A 9095-nucleotide genomic window follows, 5' to 3' on the forward strand; every position below is an offset into this window, starting at 1 on the left:
CCAGGTTTCTTACCGTTGGAGTGGGAAGTTACAGATAAGCAAAGGCAGATGGTCACAATACTCATGTAATAACGGACAGATTACATTTCCTCAACTTGAAAAAATTTTGTGCATCAAAAGGTGCTATCAGAAAGTGAAAACACAGCCCACAGAACTGAAGAAAATATGTGCACATGATATATCTGACAGGAGTCTGTCCTTCAGAATACATCAAGAACTTTTACAAATCATCCACAAAAAGACAACCCAAATTTTAAAATGGAAAAGGACTTGAACACACCTTTCTCCAGACAAGAAACATAGATGGTCAATAAGCACATAAAAAGATGTGTACGAAGATAAAAAGAAACCCACAAGATGGAATTATGTCAGAGGAAAGCAGGAGCAAATAGAAAGAGCTCTCAATAGCCAAAGCAGGAATGAATTGAGCAGCCAATACTGCTGGATTATGACCAAAAGCTTAAAATAACTTTCTGGGTGGGGTGTCCACGCTGGTAAAAAGAAATGATTAAATAGTGTTTTGTTGTTTTTTAATGAGTACTGTTGAATAGAAGTCTCCTACGTTTAAGTATTCCAAACAGCTGATGTAGATATTCAGCCACTCATTAAGGAGGTGGGGCTAACTCCCCTCTCCTGAAGTGTGAGTGCCGCATAGTGACTTCATCTTGAAGAAGACGCAAAGTATGGACTTGGGGAAAAAGTAACTTCACAGTGGGGAAAATATGACAAAAACTACCTCAGCCAGGAGGGCACAGTTAACACGAACAGTGTTGCTTTGATGTATGTTCCTATGATATAAAATAATGAGAAAGCACTTTACCTCTGTGATATGCTTCCTTAAAACCCATGACCCCATTCTAATTGCAAGAAAAACATCAAGTAAATCCCAATGCAGGACAGTCTACAAAATACCTGACTAGTCCTCCTCAACACTACCAAGGTCACTGAGAGAAGGATAGTGGGAGAAAATGTCAAAGCCAGAAAGATCCTAAAGTGACATGATGACTCAATGCCATGTGATACCCTGGATGGGATCCTAGGACAGAAAAAAGGGAGAATGAAGGGAACCCGAATAAAATATGGATTTTAGTTAGTAGTAAGGTATCCATATTTGTCGATTAACTGTGACAATTCTGTAGAAAACGAATGAAAGGTGAAATTAAAGGTCAAAAATGACAAGCTATTGCATCAAACTATAAATCTAGGATAAAACAGTGATTTCCTAACAATATACAAACAAAATAAACCGTAAAATATGGAAAATACAAGCAGACCAATTAACCATGCTATGACCCTTTCTCCCTGCTAGCTCTCCTCTCGTTGTTCTGGGGTCTTCCTCTCCTGGGACATTGAAGAACAGGGATAGAGTTGTTTGGCAGCTCCCCTTAGATCTGACCCCACCCAGTGTCTTCATCCACTGAAAGCAAACTGTTCCAGGGCAGATGGACTCACAAGCTTGACCTACCCAGGCACTTTAAAAAGATCCAGTCCACCCACCCAAATACGTATTAGGAGTGCGTAAATCCCATGGGCTCAGATTCCATGTAGAAGATGATACTCAATCCACCATCTCATTCTATTTCTCAATCTTGAAAGACTGGTTATCCAATCTTTTGGAATTCACCTTTTCATTGCCTGATGAACCATTTGGATGGCTTACTCCTCCCCTCCCCCACCTTTCCACTCAAACACTCAATAACTTTGTTTGCCTATGGCTGGTTTCTTGGGATGTGAAGGACGGGGCTGGCAGCAACCTGGGCTTCATGCGCCCTCTGGTGGGCTTCAGAGGCAAGGAGCAGAATTGTGACCAACCCGAAAGGACTTGCCAGTCTGGAGGCCACAGTCAATACAGTCTAGGGGAGGGTTGCAGTGTTCCTCATGACTGTTGGATGACCACATGTTCTGCCGGGACTTCATCTGCTTCAAACAGTCCTTGTCCACTTCCCACTTGGTGAGGATAAAGAGGAGGATACCACAGGGGAAGCTGATGGCCCAGGCTAGTCCCACAGCTTTCATGGGGTTCTTGCCGTTCTTTCTGGGAATGTATTCCAGCTCAGGGGATGGGGCTTGGGCTCCTCCTCACACTCTATGGAGCTGTGGCTTTGCAGTGCCCAGGTCCTGTTCTGGGAACCCTTGTTAGCTGTGGCTCCTGACAGAATCCCTTTGAAAGCCACTTCCACATCACTGAGGGCTCATCACCCTGGTGCCAGGGGAGTGAGCTTCACTGTTATCTCCTCAGACACAGGACGTGAAGGACTGCAGTAGGGCTCATGTGAGACACGCGAAGGAAATCTGAGAAAAGGTTTTCAAACCTGGAGGGCATGGGCATTTCTTGCCCCCTGGCCCTTCAGTGCCACAGCAGCTACCACCGCCGCCATGTTCAGATCCTACCCCCCTTCCTGGATGGCTTACTCTTGGCACTGACCATTGGGCATGACATAGATGCTTGTGTTCTGGACACATGAACACAACCAAGATGTCTGCAGTGGTGCAGTGGGACATCCTAGCACAGTTCACTTCCTTCCAATCCTTCTCACCAGGTGATGGGATCTGGCAGCCCGCCCACTGCTCATGTCTCATGCAGTTACTGAAAGAACGGAAAGCACTAGGCTGCTTCCCCAAACCACCTGAGGTTGAATGGCATGAATTTCCTGATATGATGTGGAAAACTATATTCACTGGGGAAAACAGAAGTATGAACTCATTTAAAAAAACATGTTACTGTACGATATTTCAGCGGTGAGACTTGAGGAAAGCTGACCCAGCGTTCTTTAAAGACTTTTGTCTCCTCATGCCCCACACCCAGCACCACTCCCCGACCTCGCTCCCTGAATAAGAACAAACATGAAAACAATTCACTGTAAGCTGGATTTGGCAGCCACCCATGGTGTGGTCCAAGAAAGAATGCATCTTGTGGTTCTGCACAGGAGGAAGAGAGGAAACTGTATTAGAAACAGTATGATCTGTGCTGTTATAGATTAGAGGTCTAGACTTTGCGTGCTGAGCTAGAGGGAAGAGCAGAGAAAGATCCGTGGGAAGAAGAGGGGTCAGCTGATTTTGTTCCATGAAAGTAGAGAAAGAAAGCAATGCTGAATTCAGATGGGCCTGTGAGGGCTGCAATCATGCATCCCCTGCTACCCTCTCTTTTGGTTTATGCATGATTTTAATCAGCCTCTGCCTCTGGGGTGGGACTAACACTATGTTTTCAAGGGTCACCACTGGTTTGAAAAGAACAAAGTCTCACACTCGGCTTCGGTCTTTCTGCCCATGTCTAAGTCCCAGTTCTGGTAATGTTCCCAACACCATAGTAATTTAGATGGGCAGCTTCAAGATCACAATTACCTGAGAAGGTCTTTACTGCCAGCTAGTCAGATTCCTCCCATGCCATGAACAACAGGGATTAACATTTACTGAGCACTAACTGTACGCCAGGCACTTAACATCCATTACCTAATTTAATTCTTAGAACAAGCCTGTGAAGGTGATGCTATTATTATCATGCCCATTTTATAGGTGAGGAAATTGAAGCTAAGATCACCTATCTGGTGGGGGTGGGGCTCAAGTGATGGTAGTCTGACTGCACAGTCCATCCTTTTGACCTCCAGGCTGGAAGTCAGCACATTCCCTGCTTTCTGACCAAATCCCAGCACCTGTGTTCTCACACGCCTTACTGATTTCTAGTCTCAATTTCTGCTTCATTATGATTCTGCTGCTTGAGTCTTGGTGACATTCATCTACTCATTTATTCAACAAGGATTTACTGAGCCCTTACCATGCACTGGATGCTATGGATACAGGGATGAGAAAAACAGGCATGGTACTTGCAGTCACGGAGCTCACAATCTGGATCCTTTTACCAGGACAGCCACTAGCTGATTTTTGACCTTCACTTCTCAGACTCCATCTGACACTCAGGGCAGCGTCTCAGAGACTGACCCACAAAACCCTGTGGTTGTGTTCCCAGGTACCATTTCCAGGAGGCACACATCTATCAGCAGATTTGTCTCAGGGCTGATGCTTACTGGGCCCTCTGAATAGTTCCTGCTCCTGGCTTCCTTATGGTGATGCTTTGCCTGATAGCTGGGATACCTTACTACTGTCTGTATACCAAGAAAATAAGTTCAATAACCAAGGCCTCTGAGTGCCAAACTCTTAGATCAAAACAGATTTATGCACAGTCACTTTACAGAGATGGACAGTTGAACTGGTTCATCTATATCTTCCTTTCTCTTGCTTCTATGGTCACAGGACTATTCTGAATGTACTAGGATTTCGTCTGTACATGTAGGTAAGATGACGAGAAACAACTGCCTTTGAAAGAAGAGTTTATCACTGACAGCCCACCAAGGGACAGGAGGTATGTCCTGCCACACAAGGGGGCCACATGGAGAAGCACTAGGGTCAGTCAGGAGACAGGAGGAGTGAGGGGAAAGCACGGGCCAAAGTCTTTATTGTGGTTTTTGTGGCAAGGAATGCGTGAAGCAAGGTAAGCAGTTAAGCACGTTTAAGGTTGAATAGTCTGGGACTTCCCTGGTGGCGCAGTCATTAAGAATCCGCCTACCAATGCAGGGGACACGGGTTCGATCCCTGGTCTGGGAAGATCCCACATGCCGCGGAGCAACTAAGCACGTGTGCCACAACTACTGAGCCTGCACTCGAGAGCCCGTGAGCCGCAACTACAGAGCCCACATGCTGCAACTACTGAAGCCCGCGTGCCTAGAGCCCATGCTCCGCAACAAGAGAAGCCACGACAATGAGAAGCCCGCGCACCGCAATGAAGAGCAGCCCCCGCTTGCTGTGCGTAGCAACAAAGACCAAATGCAGCCAAACATAAATAATAAATTAAAAAAAAAAGATTGAATACTCTGAGTAACTTAGGAGGCTCTGGGTGATACAGGGCAGGGGAAATATTGGCTTGGTGTGTGTGAGCTCAGGAAAGGAGGTGGCTGGGGGTATAGGCTCTGGGTGGGTTGGTATGCATGTCAAAGGCAGGCTCACAGGCAAGGTGGGTGCTATCTCTAGGAATTAGCTAACCCTGGGAGGAGCAGTTCCTCCTCGGTATGCAGGGTCCCAAGATGTCAAAGCATCATAAAATACAGAAAAAAGAGACACTATTAAAACAATGACCCCAGACGGCCAATCATAAGCATTATCCCCTAGTTCCAGTGGTTGGTTCAAGGGGTGGGCATGTGACCTAAGCCAGACCCATCAGTCTTTTCCTTTACTCTCTTGTCATGTAAGGATGTGCTTCTGCAGCTCCTGGGAGCCAGGAAAGGCCAACTCTGAGCGAAGGAACGTGACATATGTAGAGAGAAACTGGATGGCACTTAAGTCTTATATGGTGGAGTCAGACAGACCTAAACTAAAATCTCAGCTCTTAAACTTCCCACTCATGTGACTATGAGCTATGTACGAAAGCTCATATGAAAGTAGAAATCTCAGAGCTGTGATAAGAATAAACACAATGGACTCCCACTTGAAAGAACACCAGAATCACAACAAACTGCTGAACAATCATCGACTGGAAGACACTGGAACTCACCAAAAAAGATACCTCACATCCAAAGACAAAGGAGAAGTTACAATGAGACAGTAGGAGGGGCGCAATCACAATCAAATCAAATCCCGAAACTGTTGGGTGGGTGACCCACAAACTGGAGAACACTTATACCACAGAAGTCCACCCACTGGAGTGAAGGTTCTGAGCCCCACATCAGGCTACCCAACCTGGGTCTGGCAACGGGAGGAGGAATTCCGAGAGAATCCGACTTTGAAGGCTAGAGGGATTTGATTGCAGGACTTCAACAGGACTGGGGGAAAAAGAGACTCCACTCTTGGAGGGCACACACAAAGTAGTGTGTGCATCGGGACCCAGGGGAAGGAGCAGTGACCCCATAGGAGACTAAACAAGACCTACCCGCTACTGTTGGAGGGTCTCCTGCAGAGATGGGAGGTGGCTGTTGCTCACCGTGGGGGACAAGGACACTGGCAGCAGAAGTTCTGGGAAGTACTCCTTGGCATTAGCCCTCCCAGAGTCCATCATAAGCCCCACCAAAGAGCCTGTAGGCTCCAGTGCTGGGTCACCTCAGGCCAAACAACCAATAGGGAAGGAACCCAGCCCCACCCATCAGCAGACAAGCGGATTAAAGTTTTACTGAGCTCTGCCTACCAAAGCAACAGCCAGCTCTGCCCACCATCAGTCCCTCCCATCAGGATGAGATAGCCTCATCCACGAGAGAGCAGACAGCAGAAGCAAGAAGAACTACAGTCCTGCAGCCTGTAGAACAAAAACCACATTCACAGAAAGATAGACAAGATGAAAAGGCAGAGGGCTATGCACTAGATGAAGGAACAAGATAAAACCCCAGAAAAACAACTAAATGAAGTGGAGATAGGCAACCTACCAGAAAAAGAATTCAGAATAATGCTAGTGAGGATGATCCAGGACCTCAGAAAAAGAATGGAGGCAAAGATCGAGAAGATCTTTAACAAATGTTAAAGATCTTCAAGAAGTGTTTAACAAAGACCTAGAAGAATTAAAGAAGAAACAAACAGAGATGAATAATACAATAACTGAAATGAAAAATACACTAGAAGGAATCAATAGTAGAATAACTGAGGCAGAAGAACAGATGAGTGACCTGGGAGACAGAATGGTGGAATTCACTGCCACAGAACAGAATAAAGAAAAAAGAATGAAAAGAAATGAAGACAGCCTAAGAGACCTCTGGGACAACATTAAACACAACAACATTTGCATTATAGGGGTCCCAGAAGGAGGAGAGAGAGAGAAAGGACCCGGGAAAATATGTGAAGAGATTATAGTAGAAAAATTCCCTAACATGGGAAAGGAAATAGCCACGCAAGTCCAGGAAGTGCAGAAAGTCCCATACAGGATAAGCCCAAGGAGAAACACGCCAAGACACATAGTAATCAAATTGGGAAAAATTAAAGACAACGAAAAAGTAATGAAAGCAGCAAGGGAAAAGCGACAAATAACATACAAATGACCTCCCATAAGGTTAGCAGCTGATTTCTCAGCAGAAACTCTACAAGCCAGAAGGGAGTGGCATGACATATTTAAAGTGATGAAAGGGAAGAACCTACAACCAAGATTACTCTACCTGGCAAGGACCTCATTCAGATTTGACGGAGAAATCAAAAGCTTTACAGACAAGTAAACGCTAAGAGAATTCAGCACCACCAAACCACCTCAACAACAAATGCTAGAGGAACTTCTCTAAGTGGGAAACACAAGAGAAGAAAAGGACCTACAAAAACAAACCCAAGGAGAGAGGGGGAAGATGGCGGAAGAGCAAGACGCGGAGATCACCTTCCTCCCCACAGATACATCAGAAATACGTCTACACGTGGAACAACTCCTACAGAACACCCACTGAACGCTGGCAGAAGACCTCAGACCTCCCAAAAGGCAAGAAACTCCCCACGTACCTGGGTAGGGCAAAAGAAAAAAGAATAAACAGAGACAAAAGGATAGGGACGGGACCTGCACCAGTGGGAGGGAGCCGTGAAGGAGGAAAGGTTTCCACACACTAGAAGCCCCTTCGTGGGCGGAGACTGTGGGTGGTGGAGGGGGAAAGCTTCGGAGCCGATGAGGAGAGCACAGCAACAGGGGGGCGGAGGGCAAAGCGGAGAGATTCCCGCACAGAGGACCAGGCCGACCGGCACTCACCAGCCTGAGAGGCTTTTCTGCTCACCAGCAGGGGCGGGCGGGGGCTGGGAGCTGAGGCTCGGGCTTCGGTCTGAGCGCAGGGAGAGGACTGGCGGCGTGAACACTGCCTGAAGGGGTTAGTGCACCACGGCTAGCCCGGAGGGAGTCCGAGAAAAAATCTGAACCTGCCGAAGAGGCAGGAGACTTTTTCTTCCCTCTTTGTTTCCTGGTGCTTGAGGAGAGGGGATTAAGAGCGCTGCTTAAAGGAGCTCCAGAGACGGGCACAAGCCGCGGGTAACAGCGCGGACCCCAGAGATGGGCATGAGACGCTAAGGCTGCTGCTGCCGCCACCAAGAAGCCTGTGTGCAAGCACAGGTCACTATCCACACCTCCCCTCCCGGGAGCCTGTGCAGCCCGCCACTGCCAGGGTCTCGTGATCCAGGGACAACTTCCCCGGGAGAACACACGGCGCGCCTCAGGCTGGTGCAACGTCACTCTGGCCTCCGCCGAAGCAGGCTCGCCCTGCACTCCGTGCCCCTCCTTCCCCCCAGCCTGAGTGAGCCAGAGCCCCTGAATCAGCTGCTCCTTTAACCCCGTCCTGTCTGAGCGAAGAACAGACGCCCTCCGGTGACCTACATGCAGAGGCGGGGCCACATCCAAAGCTGAACCCCGGGAGCTGTGCGAACAAAGACGAGAAAGGGAAATTTCTCCCAGCAGCCTCAGGAGCAGCAGATGAAATCTCCACAATCAATTTGATGTACCCTGCATCTGCGGAATACCTGAATAGACAACGAATCATCCCAAATTGAGGAGGTGGACTTTGAGAGCAAGATTTATTGTTTTTTCCCCTTTTCCTCTTTTTGTGAGTGTGTATGTGTATGCTTCTGTGTGAGATTTTGTCTGTATAGCTTTGCTTTCACAATTTGTCCTAGGGTTCTATCCATCCGTTTTTGTTTTTATTTAAAAAATTTTTTTTCTTAATAACTATTTTTTTATTTTAATAACTTTATTTTATTTTACCTTATTTTATTTTATTTTATTTTATCCTCTTTCTTTCTTTCTACTTTTTCTCCCTTTTATTCTGAGCCGGGTGGATGAAAGGCTCTTGGTGCTGCAGCCAGGAGTCAGTGCTGTGCCTCTGAGGTGGGAGAGCCAACTTCAGGACACTGGTCCACAAGAGACCTCCCAGCTCCACGTAATATCAAACGGTGAAAATCTACCAGAGATCTCCATCTCAACACCAAGACCCAGCTTCACTCAACGACCAGCAAGCTACAATGCTGGACACCCTATGCCAAACAACTAGCAAGACAGGAACACAACCCGATCCATTAGCAGAGAGGCTGCCTAAAATCATAATAAGTCCACAGACACCCCAAAACACACCACCAGACGTGGATCTGCCCACCAGAAAGACAAGATC

This window comes from Hyperoodon ampullatus, assembly GCF_949752795.1.
Source record: "Hyperoodon ampullatus genome assembly, chromosome: 1".
Classification (NCBI taxonomy): Eukaryota; Metazoa; Chordata; class Mammalia; order Artiodactyla; family Ziphiidae; genus Hyperoodon; species Hyperoodon ampullatus.